Source organism: Lepisma saccharinum, chromosome 13 (genome assembly GCF_977018435.1).
Source record: "Lepisma saccharinum chromosome 13, izLepSacc3.1, whole genome shotgun sequence".
Taxonomy (NCBI): domain Eukaryota; kingdom Metazoa; phylum Arthropoda; class Insecta; order Zygentoma; family Lepismatidae; genus Lepisma; species Lepisma saccharinum.
In genome coordinates, this window is record NC_139241.1 from 5,577,511 (window position 1) to 5,595,733 (window position 18,223).

Below are 18,223 nucleotides of genomic sequence, written 5' to 3' on the forward strand. Positions count from 1 at the left end.
ATTTAGGCGTTATATCCAGACCAACAATCATGTTTCTGTGGCCGAATTACGACTGTGGACTCGAGAACGCTTTCATATTGAAGTGTCAACCAGAACCATTCGCCGTTACCTACAGCGATGCGGTTACCGAGTGTACAAGGCGAAACGCAAACCCTTCCTTTCCATGTTGAACAAAGGCAATCGACTACGGTGGGCACGAATGTACCGGGGATGGACATTTCGGCAGTGGAACAGGGTTTTGTGGACGGACGAATCCATTTTCAATGTTGTGTACGGGAAAATACGGAAAACATTCATTTGTCGGAAGGAGGAACAGAATGAAGCAAAATGTTATGCACGTCGGGTACAGAAACCTGCGTCAGTGATGGTATGGGGATGCATGACGGCATCTGGGGTTGGCCCACTACACGTCTGTGAGGGCATTGTGAATGCACACGCCTATATACGCATACTGGAGCGGCATCTTCCCACAGTGCGAAGGCACCTGTTCCACAGGCGGCGTCTCATCTTTTAACACGACAATGCCAGGCCTCATACAGCGTGGCTGACAAGAGAATGGTTGACTCGCCATCACGTGCGAACTCTGCCATGGCCACCATCGAGTCCCGACCTCTCACCCATTGAGAATGTGTGGCGTGTTCTTAAGCGACGTGTGCAACAGAGGGGACCCACGACAGTGGCTGCTCTTATCGCCTGCCTGCAGGAGGAATGGCACCGCATCGATGTGGAATACCTTGAACGACTCGTCCGCAGCATGCCCCGACGCATTGCCACAGTTATTCGCCGACGGGGCGGCGTCACACCATGGTAAACAGGATCCCCTCTAACAGTGATCGAACTTCAGTGCCACGTGTAGATGGACGAAAATGTTTTATTTTGTGTGGACACAATACATTGCTGCGTTGCAGCGGAAATTTATGTTTTCCTTTGTTCCATGTAGCCTGCTGAATAAAATATGTTCAGCATATGCATGTGTTCTCCTTCTTTCACAACGCACTCCTATATTTGTGACTGGTCGAACTTCATTGTCACTAAGGTTGTACATACCTTACCAGGGCGCGAAATCATTGAAGATTGATGTTTTTGGGGGGGGGAAAGAAGATTGTGATCTACACAGACATACACAAACTATACATATATATTATGTATGTGCATGAAATTTTTCAAATTTTCTACCAAGCAACTGAGAAGAAAGAGCCTATATGATTAATATTTATAATGTTATTAAATAAAAGTAAATTACTAAATATGTAAAAATACATTAGTATTAAATACATATAAGGGAATTGACTTGATATTTTTTATGTATCAGATATTTATAATTGTCTTCTCGATTGCCCAGTGAATAAGTTTTCGCCTTGTAATCAAGGAGTCCCGGGTTCGATACCTGTTGGAGGCACATAGTGGTTCGGATCCTACTTTAAACTATCGTTTGATTGACTTGTTATTGATTTTTAGTTTTGGTTATTATGTATAGGTTTTCTACCTACCTGTGGGTGATCGCGGCGATAGGGTTGAAATAAAACATTATCTCTTATGCCTTTAGAATCGGTTTCGCATTAACACAAGGTTAGTCGAGCAACTGTGCAGATTAAGGTTGACTAACAATGGCAGTGAGCCTAAAGTATCCAAAGTAAACATATATTGCTTAAATATGTCTGCATTATACAGTGACTCAACTACAGGGGGGACAGGGGATCATTACGAGCAATTATCCCTTCGATTTCAAATTTTATGCAAATAAAAATTCATTTTGTAAAATTTTCTTGCTTGTTTCGCTCGCATTATCTGCTTTTCTTGTTTTCATTAAGTTCAGAGGGGCGGCGTGAGTCAGCCATTGGGGCCGAATGATCTAAAAAAAAAGTTGTAAAAGAGAGAATGCCATGGCATCCAGGGAAATTAATTGCGCACTATTAAATCTTTCAATTGCACAAATTGGATCTAAACATTTTTGAGGTATCTATCTGCATTTTTCCGGACCTTCTCATCGGACTAAAATGTATGATATAAAGTAATCCCCTCACCTTAGCCTTCTAATACTAATAGTAACTAATGTATTCAACAAAGTTCTCATTTCTGTTTTGGGGGTTGAACTGGACCTCTAGATTTCCAGTGTTAACCCAGCATCACAAGATCAATTGGAATCTAGTAGACGGAAATATGGCGGACTCCAGCTTTGAAAGACGGGTAATAGGGCGGCGATGGGACTTCATTCACTGAAAATTCGTCACTCAATGAAAGTCGATCGGAAAGACTGAATTCCGAAAAGGATTTCAATTTTTAATAATAGTGGACATTATTAATAATAATTTCAACAATAGCATTTCTTTTCGATATATTTCATGAAACAAGACCTTTTTATATTAATAGATCATCAGTGCTGGAGTTGTGGGTGTGGAGAAGGAGTGCAGAGGGGTGCTTTTCCCCCAGTTACGTAAATTTCCATTAACCATCCCCTCCTGCTAGGATAATTTGCATAAGCATCCCCCACTTCTTCATTGTCTCCATGCTGATCTACACAAAAACCCTCCTCGACCAAGCATACCAGCTACAGGAGTTTCCACTTCGAGCACTGTAGATCATAAAATAAAAACACGCTGGAAAGAAGGAAATGTCCACAGAATTTCAATATGGAAGAAAAATGAACTTCACAAATTGCCCCCAAATAATGGTAACATTTAACCCATACGCTGTGAACCCTTAGGGCAAAGGGATAATTCGACTCCACATCCTACTGAGTTTTGGGACCACTTTGAAGTAACATGGAACAGGTGTAAACTATTTGAGAATTTTTTTCAGCTCTTATTTGAATATAAAAAGGATTAGAGCCATCTTGAAAATATTTGATGTGAAGTTACATTCAAATACCACACGTAAAATTAAAATTAGTGATAAAAATTCATGATTTATCAAATTTAATTCTTTATATTGTGCAGCAACAAAGCAACGACTGGTTGAGTAACTGAATCTTTCTATACTAGATTCATAACTGTAGACATTTTATGCATATGCTCACCACAAACTGAGTAGCTACAAAGTTATGAGTAGACCTCGGATTTTACGTTTTTAACCTATTTTTCCTTCACAGGTATGCAAAAAATAATAAGTTATGTCAGCGTTTCGTTAAAAAATGCAACAACTGCTGAAGTTTTATAGTGCCTAAAAAACCTATTTTGCTTGTTAGAACCTATTTTAGGTTCCACTGTTACCTGTGCAATCCAAAGTGGTCTGATCTGTGTGGTCTTGCTCACTTTCGCGTCACTTCCATGCTTTGTGGCATTCACGCCTTGCAAACTAACATTTCAGCATTGAAGTTTGCACCACTGACTATATTTTTGTTGAAAGATTTTCAAAATATAAGATGATCCTCACAGACAAAATTGCGGAGTTTTACTGTGGATAACATGAAAACAGATTGGTGCCTAACTATACGGCGATGACTGGATTTTAATAGCAAATTTCCAATGTTAAGTTCTGTCATCGCCGTAGGGTTAGGCAACACACATAACGTTATGCAAGATAGTGCATATTTTAGGATATATGTGTCCCATTTTCATTGCCGGTGACTATACCTAACCAGCAGTATTCAGAAATTTTGAACTATTTTAAGTTGTTTTTTTTAACCTACTTCAGGATTTTTCGAGCCTAACTTAAGATTTTTAGGACCTATTTCAGGATTTTTAGAACCTATTTTAAGGTTTTTGGAACCTATTTTAGGATTTTTAGAGCCCATTTTAGGAACCTAAAAGCACAATTTTTAGAATCTAAAAATCCGAGGTCTAGTTATGAGATATGGGATTTTTCCTATAGATGTCCATCTGCGAGCAAGGAATTTAATTCTGCATTTCGGAGGGGACACATATGTTAAGTTAGCCGGGCCCCTCTGGCCGAACCAGAACGTCCCTGCTTATTATCGAAGATGTCGTAGCATATGTTACTGGAAACCAGATTTCTGTCTCGTAAATTAAATTATTTCATAAGCGACACTTCCTGTTGAATTTCTAAGCTATATAAAATTTCAGAAGCAGAGAGAGAGAAAGAATATTGCGGGGCTGGTTCTACACCTTGCCATCCCTGCTTTGCCGGGCGGCCACTACGCCACTGTCTCTAATTATCATGATCAATTGAGCTTTCGTGGCTCACTTCAGTAGCTGTTATGTCAATCTTCGCCGGTTTCAGTTTCAAATCTTCTGTGGAAAAATAGCGACGCATTGGATTCGAGGAGGAGGAGGGGGGGGGGTAACCTTGAGTTAGGTCTCACTCACTGTCATAATGTTCCCAAGTTTACGACCGCAACCATTACCCCGATGCCCAAACTGCTCGCGGATCTGATGCAGGTTTAGCCCGCTTTTGAAGGTCCTACAGGCCTTCCCCCCCCCAGCTCTCGTGTTTACAACACCGCCAGAGCCAGTTTCTCTGTGACGCAGGCCCTTAGTCAGGAATTTTTAGTAGGGGGGCGAAGTCAATCCTAGAGGGGGCAAATTTTTTTGTGTTGCATTGGAAGATGCCCCCCTCCTCCTCCTCCAAAAGTGATAAGTAACAGGAAAGGGATGATATCTTGAAACTCCAACGAACAAAAAAAGTTCGAGCAACATCAAATAATAATATTTCGATAATGACCTTTCCGGACTACCAAAGAATACAAAGATAAAGTTTAACATAAATAGGCTAATCGGGACTGTATCTATGTTATATTTACAGGTCAGTAATGTTAATAGACGATTAATATGTACCAACAGCTTTGGGCTTCTTTGCAGAACTGATTAAGGAAGACGTTTATAAATCGTGCTTCATAATGTTTCCCTCTAGTTTCCAGTATGCAAGATTTTTACGCACAAAGGAATCTAACGAGAATCCAAGAACACCATTGTGTTGTGTTAGGCAAGAAAAATAGAATTAATTAAATAATAATGGTTACATATTATCTAGACTTTGATGAATTGTGTAAAAATGTGTAATACGTTTGTTGTAGGCCTACTTGCTAAAACATTAAAACATGGGTCCCTTACTCCACCATGGATTCTATTTGCTTCAAATGAAAGACTCTTGCATCACTTCAGACAATCTTTGCCTACGTTAACCATTTTGCAAAATATTGTGTTGACACCTGACAAACAAATAGGAATCCCTTGATTGATCAGCGACTTCTTGGATTACAGTGTCATCATTAATATTTCAAGTTTTATCAAGTTTTATAGAGGGAAATGCTGTATTCTCTTTACATTATGAAAAATACCTTCCTTAATGACTATGGTACGAAACCGAACAATATAAGGGGCCTCCTTCGTCTTACCCCATTTCCGCGGCACGAGGTCTCTGGGCCGCTTATCGCCACCACTTTTTGAGCAGAAGAGTACAAATCCCACATATCAGGGTGGCTTAAGATATATGAATAAAATTAGGAGAATCCACTCCATAGCAGAAGAGCTGACATAATTATTTGTCAAAAAATTAGGTTGTGCCTGAGGTACTTTAACAGACAACGTGTGCTACAGACACAATGTAATATTATAAATATAAGAAAATAAATAGAACACAATTTGAGAGATTTTTAATCGTATTTATTTCACTGCAGCCTTTTTCCACTTGTCATTTTCTTGAACCTATATTCATAAGGTGCCGCCTGATAACATCGACAACTTTCAGTGTGTGCAGGACATCAAGGCAAGCAACTTTTCTCAGTCACTATTTGCGCCTCTAATTCATCTTTCAATGTTACAAGCAATCAAAATAGGCATCTTCTGTCCTTAATGTATGCAATCCCATTGTAAGCTTCGTAGTTGCAAATGTCGTTTATTTTTACTGCCGTTTAAAATTCTGAGAGCAATATATAACATGCTATTGAAACGATATCGTTCAAACAGTCAGGGTTAAAACTTAACTTTTTCTTTATAAAATGGATATCATAACACACACCTATGTTGCTTACCATATTTGATGCGTTTGCATAGAGAAATGATTCATAAGATTTGAAATTGATATTTACACTCCATAAGATGCTTAGTGTAACTATCGAACTACAAATTTTATCGCTTTCTAACCGAAATAATAATTGTGAAACACTATCACATTTTCATCGTGTTTGATAATAACACTGTCCAACAATGGTTTTGGACCTCCCCCATGGCGCAGTGGTAGCGTCATTGCCTTGTAATCAAGGGGTCCCGGGTTCGATACCCGGTGGAGGCACAAGTGGTTCGGATCCCACTTTAAACTGTAGGTCCAGTCCCGATTAGCCTTACTGTGCATAAAGTGGACTTAAAACACCAACTCAAACAACTCCAACAATGGTTTTGTTAAAAGTAAAATTTCAACGGTTCTTAATGTTTTGCCACCTGCTGATTCCGAAAAGGAAGTCAGAATTTGTCAATCACCCACCATTTTTTTGTAACAAAAAATATAATTCTGCATTATTATTACAGCATGCAGTCCATAATAAGCTGATTGGTAGGCAACATTTAAAATATTTTATGTCTTTGCTCCAACAATACACTAGTAACTCTAGGCCATTGATGTCTGCATGAATGACAACAATTAAACTTGTTAAACAATCCAACTTAAAAATTTGACAACAATTAACTTTTCAACACAATGCTGTGATTTGACTGTTATGTCTACTTCTCATTTCAGTAGCAAGTTGTCTGGAGGAAATAAGCTTTTCCTGAGTGTTCTTCAGTTTCAGTGAGTGTTTTGAAGCAAAGACGGAATCATGTCTAGAAGTTGCGTAAACGACAAGAACAATTTCTGTTATATCTGTGATGAGTTGACCTTAAAAGCAAGTAGGAGAACATTTACTCCTCATGTAAGAAGAGCTTATGAGTGTTACTTTGACAATAAGATAGACGAAAACAAGAAATGGGCCCCTGATATCTGCTGTGCGAACTGTGTGGTTGGCTGAAAGGATCTCGTCATATGCCTTTTGGAGTTCCTATGATATGGCGGGAACCTAAAGATCATATAACAGACTGCTATTTTTGCTTGACAAATATATCTGGGATAAATTAGAAATCAAGGCATACAGTTAAATATCCATCACTAGAATCAACACCTCGACCGGTGCCTCATGGACCTGGAGTTTCCATACCTGCTCCACCAGATGACATAAGTGTAACGGAAGAAAGTGAAAGTGTTCCTAACAAATGTAGTGAATTGCATAATGATTCTGATTTTGTGGGGAGAGTTTCAACAGCTGAACCTCACTTAATAACTCAAGAGGATCTTAACGATTTAGTTTGAGATCTAGAGTTAAGTCAAGGTAAAGCAGAACTGCTTGCATCGCGATTAAAAGGATGGCATTTGTTGGAGAGTGACTCTAGAGTTACTTTTTTCCGGCAACGCCAAAAAGACTTTGTAGATATGTATGCTGAAGATACGTACCTTGTTTTCTGTTGTAACGTCTATGGTCTATTAGAGTCACTAGTTATTGTCCATAAAAGTGAAGAATGGCGTTCGTTTTTAGACTCTTCGAAAACAAGTTTGAAAGGAGTTCTACTGCACAATGGAAATAAATATCCAAGCATTCCCGTAGCATATTCCTGGGGCATGAAGGAAAGTTGTGAAAACATGAAACTCTTAACAAATATCCAGTACTGTAAATACTCTTGGCAGATAGGCGGAGATTTAAAAGTTATTGCTTCCTCTTAGGATTGCAACTAGGTTACACCAAATTTTGCTGTTTCCTGTGTAAATGGGACAGCAGAGAGAAAAAATCTTATTGTTAAAAAGAACTGGCCGAAGAGAGAGAGAGAGTCACTCATCGCAAGACAGGAGAATGTTGTTCATCCACCACTTGTAAGTTCAGATAAAATCTTACTGCCTCCTCTCCACATAAAGCTTGGTCTGATGAAGAATTTTGTAAAAGGAATGGACAGTGAGGGTAGTGGATTTATGTTCCTCAAAGAGAAGTTTCCGCGAATTACTGAGGCGAAACTAAAAGAGGGAATATTTGTTGGCCTTCAAATCAGGAAACTAATGAAGGATAATGATTTTGAAAAGAGCCTAAATGAGCTGGAATTGGCTGCTTGGCAATCTTTCAGGGTAGTTTGCATAAATTTTCTCGGAAACTACAAGTCAGAAAATTACAGAGAACTTATCAGTAATTTGATTCTGAACTATCATGCTCTGGGGTGTAATATGTCTCTGAAGATACACTTTTTAGACTCCCACCTCGATTTCTTCCCGTAAAACCTTGGGACAATGAGCGATGAACATGGAGAACGTTTCCACCAGGAAATTAGTGAAATGGAAAGGCCCTACCAGGGAAAATGGACTCCAAATATGTTGGCAGATTATTGCTGGACACTAAAAAGAGATGTTCCTCAGGCAAAGTACAGCAGAAAAACAAGTTCGAAGACATTCGAGACATGCCATTGTAAATAATATTGCATCGTGTCACTATTAGGCTATATAAGATTTGTACGTACCTGATATTTTGTACGTACCCTGTTACTCAAATTTCATGAGTGATGGAAAAATTCTGTCATTAGATTTGAAATCAGCACATCAAATTCAATGAGAATCACCCCCAACTTCTCTTTTAACAGACAAAAACTTCAATTTTGTTGGACAGTGTAATTTGAGCCAGTAAGCTGTCCTACATCTTTCACTAGTCGACCTACATGGTGGGTGGTTACATAACACACTACGAAGCCAGGGGTTCCAGGTTCGAGCCTGGGCATGAGTCTTCTTTGTGAGCAGAGGCGAAACCACAATTTTTTATCTGGAGAGAGGGGGGGGTCAAGTACCAGGACAAACGTGCCAATAATAATAATAGTAATATAGTGGTGGTAGTGGTAGTAATAATAGTAGCATTACAAGACGTTATTATCGGCGTAAATCATGCAAAAGATTTGCGAAGATGGGGATGAGTGATTATATGATGAAATTGATGAATGGACACTCACAAACATCCATGCCCAGGCCGGGAACCCGGGACACCTGGCGTTGGAGCGCAATGTGCTAACCACTCCGCCACGGGAGCCGGCTGAGTTCACAATGAAAATTGTTTGCATGTCCGGGTAAAAACAAATATTTAATTTTGATTTTGTGGTTTGATTGAATTAGTTTATTTTATTTGCTTTCTGCCACTTTTAGCTAATCGTGAAGATGAGGATGATTGATGTTCTGATGAACCGACACTCACAAAGAACCACCATGCAAAGCCCTGGCTTCGAACCTTGCATCCCTGGCATTGTTGCGCACAGTGCTAACCACAGCGTCATGTAGGTCGGCGATTTGGTGTATTAAAAATAAACAGAGAATCCTTGTGTATTAAATCATTCTTAAGCGAAGTGATAGCAAGGGACACCAGATCACCAAAAATAAAAAAAATAAAGACAAAATGAAATAAAAATAAAGAATAAGGCTTCGGTAGTCTACTCGGTAGAGCGTCTGACTGCCACGTGGGAGACACAGTTTCGATTCTGGAGGTGGGCCTTGTCCCCTCATAAAGCGGCTCTGAGGCTCACCTAGCCTCTAATCAATGTGTATCTGGGGGCAACCCTTGGGATAAAGGCGGCCGGATCGTGGTGTTGATCACATGACCGAGACAGAGAATGTGCGGGGCCCTACCTCACATCCCCTAAATGTGCGTTATGGCACGGTGCTTTATGCACGGGGAACTTTGCTTTACCTTACCTGTGAAAGTAATGACGTCCTATACAGAAATTTATCCACGCACCCCTAACGACTACAAAATTTCTCAACTCTCACCTAAAATTTTTCACTGAAGTCAAATTTATGATTATTTCGGTTCTAAATTTACCCTTACACTTCTGTAAAATTCTAGGTTGACCCCTGGTCATATAAAATCAGTATCGTTCGGATTGCAATTGCAAAACAGTGATAGACTTTTTGCTAGCTTCCTAGTAATACAAACTTTCTAGTAGAACCATATCAAATTCTTACTTATTATACTTGGAAAATATTTCTACTTAGTAACAACTTTTCTCCCGAAACTTCTGGCCAGGGTATGAGGCCGGAGGCCACTCACCATCGTGAGCAAATTGGGGAGCTACGAACGATTAGCGTAATCAGGTCGTGGAAACCTATAACAACAACTGAGGGTTCGTCGTGCTAATCACACGTCATCCCGTAACTGGTAGCATGACAGAGGCGGAACCACGAATTTTTTAAATTTTTGTCGGGGGGGGGGGCAAGTACCATAATAAACGTACCAATAATAATAATGTTATTATTATAACATTATTATTGTTGATTTTCTTTATTTTACTTTGCTTCTTGTGCCAATTTTGACTTATTTGCGAAGATGGGGATGAATGATGTGATGAAATTCATGAATGGACACTCATAAACATCCATGCTCAAGCCGGGATTCAAACCCGGGACCAACATTATTATTATTATTATTATTGGTAGTAGTAGTAGTAGTAGTAGTAGCGGTAGTAGTTGTAGTATCAAAGATGTTATTACCCTCGTAAATTATGCAAAAAGGGGTAGAAGTTGGTGCTAAAGCATTTGTTTTCGAACAAACGATCTAAATTATTTTTTCAACACGTTCAATTTCACATTAATAATGGAAAACAAACACACAAACTATTTTTGAAAGATAGTAATACTTCATAAATGCATTCCAAATATAATTCCCTTTTACATTAACATGTATAACTAATGCACGATATATGTTTCGCACATATGCAACATGGATACTAAATTGTGTACGTATTCAAAGTTTCTTTAATGCATATTATATACAAAAAGGTAAAGTGCTCCCCTGTGCATAGCACCACGCCATGAAGGCGTATAGGGGGTGTGGGGGTAACGCCCCACACTTTCTTGATCCGGTCGTGAGTGGGGGTGATGTGATCAGCATCACGCCCCTGACCGCCTTTACCCCCCAGGGTTTCCCCCAGGTACCCATGTTATTCGACGCTGGGTGGGCGCCGGGGCCGCTTTCACCGTTAGAAAAGTTCCCAGATTTGAACCGGCCGGGGATCGAACCCGGGACCTATAGCATGGTAGTCAGACGCGTTACCGACTGAGCCACCGCGGCCACTACAATATAATATATTATTTAAATACATTACACAATAAATTCATCCATCTCACAATAAACCAACAGAAAAATTACATAAATTGTCCACGCTCCTTTTCCTCAACAATTGCTCATGCATTTAAAACAAAATCAATTAATAAAAGTGTTACTCTCTCTCTGGTAATTTACAATGCATTACAGAAAACATCCTGCGAGCAAGAATATTTTTAGATCCATTTTTTTTTAAATTTAATAGGGAGCAAATACTTTCACGGGACGCCAACGCATTCTCTCTTTTATAACTTTTTAGCCTCCCCGATGGCGTAGTGGTAACGTCGTCACCTTGTGATGGAGTCCCGGGCTCGATACCCGGCGGAGGCACATGACAGTGCTTCGGATCCCACTTTAAACTGTATGTCCAGTCCCTATTACCCTTTCTGTGCATAAAGTGGACTTGAAACCACAATTCATCTCTTTTCATTTCGGCGCCCAAGGCCGACTTTCGCCACCCCCAGCTATGTTTCGGGACTTGATAATACTAAGAAAAGCAGGTTCTGCAAGCGAAGCGAGGAAGAAAATTTTACGAAAAGCATTTTTATTTACATAAAATTTGAAGTTCTGGGCGGTAATTGCCCCTTGCAGATGCACTTGGCCGTCAATGTTTCATCCCCCCCAGAACTCATTTCCGTCCAAGGTTGGGGTGGGGGGCAATGCCCCTCTGTAGTTGCGCCACTGTTGCATGATCTCCCTCTGCTGAGGCATGTGGGAGTGATGCCGGCAGTATCTTGACCTGCTTGGACCTTTGCGCCATGGGTTATAATTATAATTATTGTTTACACGGAGAGAGAAATTGTATTGCCCTACGCTTCATCATCCTCATCGTCGCGATTAAACTAAGAGTTATAAAAGCAACGAAAATAATAAATACAGTGAGTTTATGTGAATTATAGGTCTGTGTTTTCCATAAAGACCTCGTATGCTTTCTTTCAATTTACTTTATCTTGAAACTTTTTACCATCAAAGTTGATCTAACGGTGAGGTGGATATAAGTGTAATAAACTTAAATATATTGCTCTTTATATCATTAGATTAAGAAAGACGAGATGGAGGAATAAAAATATGAAACTGGGAGGAAGAGCCTACATTATGGTTCCATCTTTGAATTTATCCGGAGTGATTAAGTACAAACTGATACACGTACCTATATTTTCTACATTTAACGGACAGCCTCAGTGGCCAAATGATTTGAGTTATCGACTCAAAATCTCACCGCCGAAGATTCCAGGTTCGAACTTCGCCCTGGGTAATGTACACGTTTTCTTGAAAATTCTATTAATGTTTGAATTAGTAAGATTTCCGGACAGATTTCATTAGTGTATATATCCCACGACATATATTGATCGCTGATCATATAAATTAGAAACTATCTGTTGAAAATATAAATTACAAATTTGCGCTGTCTGGGTGTCGTTCAATTTGTCTTTCAAACATGGATTCGTATAAAGTGTTAAAAAGGTAAAGGTAAAGGTAAAGTGTTCCCCTGTGCTTAGCACCACGCCATGAAGGCGTATAGGGGGTGTGGGGGTAACGCCCCACACTTGCTTGATCCGGTCGTGACTGGGGGTGATGTGATCAGCACCACGCCCCTGACCGCCTTTACCTGGTTTCCCCCAGGTACCCATGTTATTCGACGCTGGGTGGGCGCCGGGGCCGCTTCCAACGTTAGAAAAGTTCCCGGATTTGAACCGGCCGGGGATCGAACCCGGGACCTTGAGCATGGTAGTCAGACGCGTTACCGACTGAGCCACCGCGGGCACAGGAAAGGGTTTCGCCGATAAGCTGTCATTCTTCTGCTACCTTCCTGCATAACTGACTTCTATAGTGAGTACAGTTTTAATGAAAATTATTGATTTGATTTGCTTTCTTTTACTTCGCTTTTTGTGCCATTTTTGTCTAATTTGCGAGGATGGTGATGAGGATTGATATGATGAAATTGATAAATGGACACTCACAAACATCCATGCCCACGCCGGAATTCGAGCCCAGGACCCCTGTCGTCGTAAGTGCTAAGCACTCCGCCACGGGGGCCGGCAGTTTCAATTAAAAGCAACACAACTAAAATCAATCAATTTCATAATACAATAATCAATTTTATACGGAATAATATTATATATTTTTGATCAGAAAGGGGTTTGTTAATAATAATGAACAGAAATTAATTTAATGATAATGGCTTGAGGAACTTATATGCTATAATATTGCATTGGTCCAGTGATTGGTAACTAATTTAAATTTATATTTGTCAGTTTTTATGATTATACCACACTTTCCAATTGTTAGTATAAACTATAAAAAAAATTGAAAAGTATTTACGAATAAATTTGTTGGGATTGGGCATCGTCCTATAAAATAAAAAAATACTAGGCCGAGGTCTCGAAAAGGTTGAGAACCACTGGGATAGAGTAACCAACCTACCATCTGCTCTGTGTTCCTATGGTCACAAGCAAGTGGAGAATAGAAGCTGCTGCGAATTTTGTCACGCTGCCCCTGCCCATGTCTATGGTAAAAGGCGGAGGCTATTTATTCTGGAGGAGGCAGTTCACTCCCCCCTCCCCTCTCTCTCAATACCAACCATCCGGCGAAACCTGCCCGCTCGGTCCCATCGATTCTCGAAACCTGTTTTGTTTACCCTCGCTGAAAATGAGGAAGAAAACGGAATCGGAAAGTGAGAAGCCGACCATTTAGCGAGGCAATTGTAAGCTGTTACCAAACTCGATATAATTAAAATCAAGTTTGAAATCATTATTGCTACAGAGAATTTGAGTGAATAGATTATGAAATAAACCTTTAAAAAGTGTCCCATAAAAATATGAAGGTCGTAAGTCCAATAGTTACGGAGAAGGAGTGGAATTGATTACTTCTTTTACAAATAAACGGGGAAAACTCGTCTTTCTAGGAAAGGGAGAGGGAGACGGTCGCGCTCGAGCGAGAGGCACCATTTCCTCTTAAAATACTATTTTTATATTTATAAAGTTACTGGACAAATGACAGTTATACAAAATTTTATTGCTAACTAACTAACTAACTCTCTAGCCTTCTTAAACCCGAAGGTTCATGGCTGCAGCAACACAGGCCTTCCATGTTTCCCTATCGTGAGCAAGTTCTATATACTCTTTTCCATCCTTGCCGATTTCCCTTAGGTCCATCTCAACGTTGTCCCTCCATCTTCGTCTTGGCCTTCCTACAGGTCTCTTACCATCAGGTTTCCCAACAAGAATCCTGTAAACTCCTCTTTCCTCTCCCATTCGTGCCACATGGCCTGCCCACCTAAGTCTTCTTGATTTAATTATTCTAATAATATCTGGACATGAATACAAATTATGTAGTTCTAAATTATGTAACCTTCTCCACTCACCTGTCTCCTCATCCCTTTTAGGTCCAAATATTTTCCTAAGGATCTTATTTTCAAATACTCTCAATTTATGTTCCTCTTTCAATGTAAGGGACCAAGTGTCACATCCATATAATACTACAGGCAAAATTACTGTTTTGTATATTTTAACTTTTAGTTTCTTAGATATTAAACGAGAAGACAAAAGTTTATGAAGAGAGAAGTAACATGCATTTCCTGAATTAAGCCTACTTTTTATTTCCTCTTTAATATAATTTTCATTTGTTAATATTACTCCTAAGTATTTGAATTTGGAAACTGGTTCAAACGAGTTGTTATCAATAATTAGATTTTGATTATTACCTAACACTTGGTTTCTGCCTGTAAGCATATATTTAGTTTTCTCTTTGTTAACTTCCAAACCTATCTCCTTAGCAGTTTTGAAAAATATTTTAGCATTATTCTTAATTGTATTCACATCATCCCCCAGTAAGTCTACATCATCTGCATATGCTAACAACTGAGTCACACCATTTAATTTTAGTCCTTCTTTAGTTTCTTTTACCTTCCTAACAGCATATTCTAAGGCAAAATTAAAGAGCAATGGAGATAATGCATCTCCTTGTTTTAACCCATCATGAATTGTAAATTTGTCAGACATATTAATACCCACACGAATTTTACTTTCTGTTTCACTGGTGCATACTTTTATCATACTAACAAGCTTCTTAGGTATTCCAAACTCTACTAATATATTATATAGTTTATCTCTTTTGACTGAATCATATGCTTTTTTGAAATCAATGAATAGCTGATGGACATTTTGATTATATTCCCACTTTTTTTCAAGTGTCTGTCTGATGTGAAAAATTTGATCTGTAGTTGATCTGTTACGTTTAAATCCACATTGATAATCGCCTATAATTTCTTTAGCATATGGGGTTAGTCTTGTTAAAAGAATGTTAGATAATATTTTATATGTTGTTGAGAGTAGAGAAATTCCACGGTAATTATTGCAGTTCATTTTATCACCTTTTTTAAACACAGGAACAATTATGGATTCTTTCCACTGTTGAGGGATTTCTTCTTTATTCCATATTAAACAAATTAATTTATGAATTTGACATATTAATGAATTTCCACCATATTTAATTAACTCAGCTGGTATTAAATCAATCCCAGGTGCTTTGTTATTCTTTAGCCTTTTAATAGCATCTTTAACTTCAGTCAAGTTAGGTTCTGGAACTAAAGGTTCTGCTGTGTGGACTTCATTTACTTCTGATTTATCTCCTACATGGACATTTAAAAGGTCATTAAAGTAGTTCTTCCATCTATTTAGAATATCGCTTGGGTCAGCTAGAAAATCACCGTCTTTATCTTTTATTAAGTTTACTTTAGGTTGCCACCCCTTTCTAAACTCATTTACACCTTTATATAAATCTCTGATATTTTTATTTTTGCTGTTTGTTTCAATTTCGTTAATTTTGCTTTTCAAGTAATCTCTTTTTTTACTTCTAAACGTGCGGTTAACTTCTCGCTTTATTCTATTATAATTGTTTAGATTTGTATCATCAGAGTTATTTAACCACCTAAGTCTAGCCTGATTTCTTATTTCTATTAGATTATGACATTCATTATCAAACCATGGCTTACTTTTTCTCGGTTTATGGTATCCTACACTTTCTTTAGCTGCTGATTCTATTGCATTACGTATGTGCTCCCAATTCTTATTTACGTCTGTTTCATTTATATTTTCATCATCATTTAAATCTTGCAAAACATCAAATCTATTTGACAGTTTAATTTGGTAATCTTTCTTAATTCTTTCATCAGTAAACTTTCCTGTATCAAATTTTATAACTTTTAGATTTTGTTGCTTATGATTTATCACTGAGAGTCTTTCTCTTAATTTAGCAATTACTAAATAATGGTCACTGGCACAGTCAGCACCTCTATGTGTACGAACGTCAATTATACTAGTATGCCTTCTCTTATCAATGAGAATATGATCTATCTGATTATGAGTTTTACCATCTGGAGAAGACCAGGTATATTTATGGATATCTTTATGTTTAAAAGTGGTACTTTTCACAATTAAATTCTTTGAGGTTGCAAAAGTAATCAATCTTATACCATTATCATTACTTAATTCATGAAGACTTTCTTTACCAATCGTGGGTTTAAATGTCTCTTCTTTGCCAATCTGTGCATTACAGTCACCTAACAGAATTTTCATATCATACTGAGAAAATTTATCGAAGACCTGTTCTAACTCTGTATAAAAATCATCTTTAGTATTATCATCTTTATCTTCCGTTGGTGCATGTATGTTTATTAAAATAATTTTACACCACCTACCCTGTAAAACTGCATATGATATTCTATCGTTAATAAATTCTACTGTTTTAAGAGCCGAGATAATTCTATTGCTTGAGACCTCAATTCGAGATGTTGGAATGAGCTCTAATTTATGACTGAAAATGAAAATGTAAGAAGATAACCATCAACAAAATTTTCAATACGCAGTTATTCTCACAAAATACTTTAAAAATGAGCATTTCACAAAATAATAGTTTATTTTTTAAAAATAGATTTATTGACTTAGTGTGAAAGTTTATACTACGGAGCACTTCTGAGAAAACCAGACATTGATAGGCGTCACCGTTCCCGAGAAATATCAAACCAAAAGTATCTAATACGGTGGACTTCACCCCGTCCCTCCGGGATTCCGCACCCTGGTTTGGAACATTTGTGTTACATATTATGCTGTTCATTAGATCACATTTTTGTAATCTGTAATTTTAAGGCAGTATATTGTTTGAAATAAAATATTCCAAACCATTTCAAAGGTAGAATTACAACTGACCCCGAACATATCGTCAACTCACTCCACGTACAGGTTGAATTGACAATTGTCACTCTTCAAAAAAATAAAATAAAATAACATAAAATAAAAAGCAATAATCTTAAAGTGTTTAGGAGCATGGTGAATTAAAAATTTGTAGTGGTTGAGGAAAATACAAATATTGCTCGTAGGATTTCATCAATAGTATATCTTAATTTTTAAAAGCTGCAAAAATTTAAACATAAAAACATGGTCAAGTACGATTTGATGTTGCTCTTAAAGTAGGGTGACCATAATATTTTGACCCAAAGGTCACTTTACTCCCTCCTGAAAAATTGGTTAGGCCTAATTAGCTATAAAATTATTGTCATTAACGTATTATTATTATTATTTATAGTAACCGCTGTAGCTCAGTCGGTGGTCGTCCTCCGTGGCGGAGTGGTTAGCATAGTGGTCCCGGGTTCGAATCCCAGCTAGGACTTGGATGTTTGTGTTGTCCGTAAATTTAGAAAACCGAGAATATAGAGAAAAACTGATATGTACAAATGTTGAGAAAATGTGTGTGAATGACGGGGGATACCACTGAATAGGGGTATTTCTTTATTTTATACAGGGAGTCCATAAAGTCCTGCAAAAAACTAAAACTCTATAACTTGAAAACTATTAAGTTTATTAACAAAATATTTTGTGTGTACCTACAGCAAGGTTCAAAGTTTATTTCCTGCTTGTTAGGTTCATCGCCAAACCTCCAATCGTGCACCATTCACGTCCAAACACTGTTGCAGTCTTTTTGTTAAACCGAGAATTGCGTGCTGACTGTGCTCTCCTGGGATATTCAGAATCACATCTCTTATTTTTTTCTTTTAGGTCATCCAGAGTAGCTGGTTTCTGTGAATACACCTCGGTCTTTACATGTCCCCACAACCAATAATCGCAAGGTGTCAAGTCTGGTGATCTTGCAGGCCAAGGTGTGGGCCCTCTTCGACCAATCCAT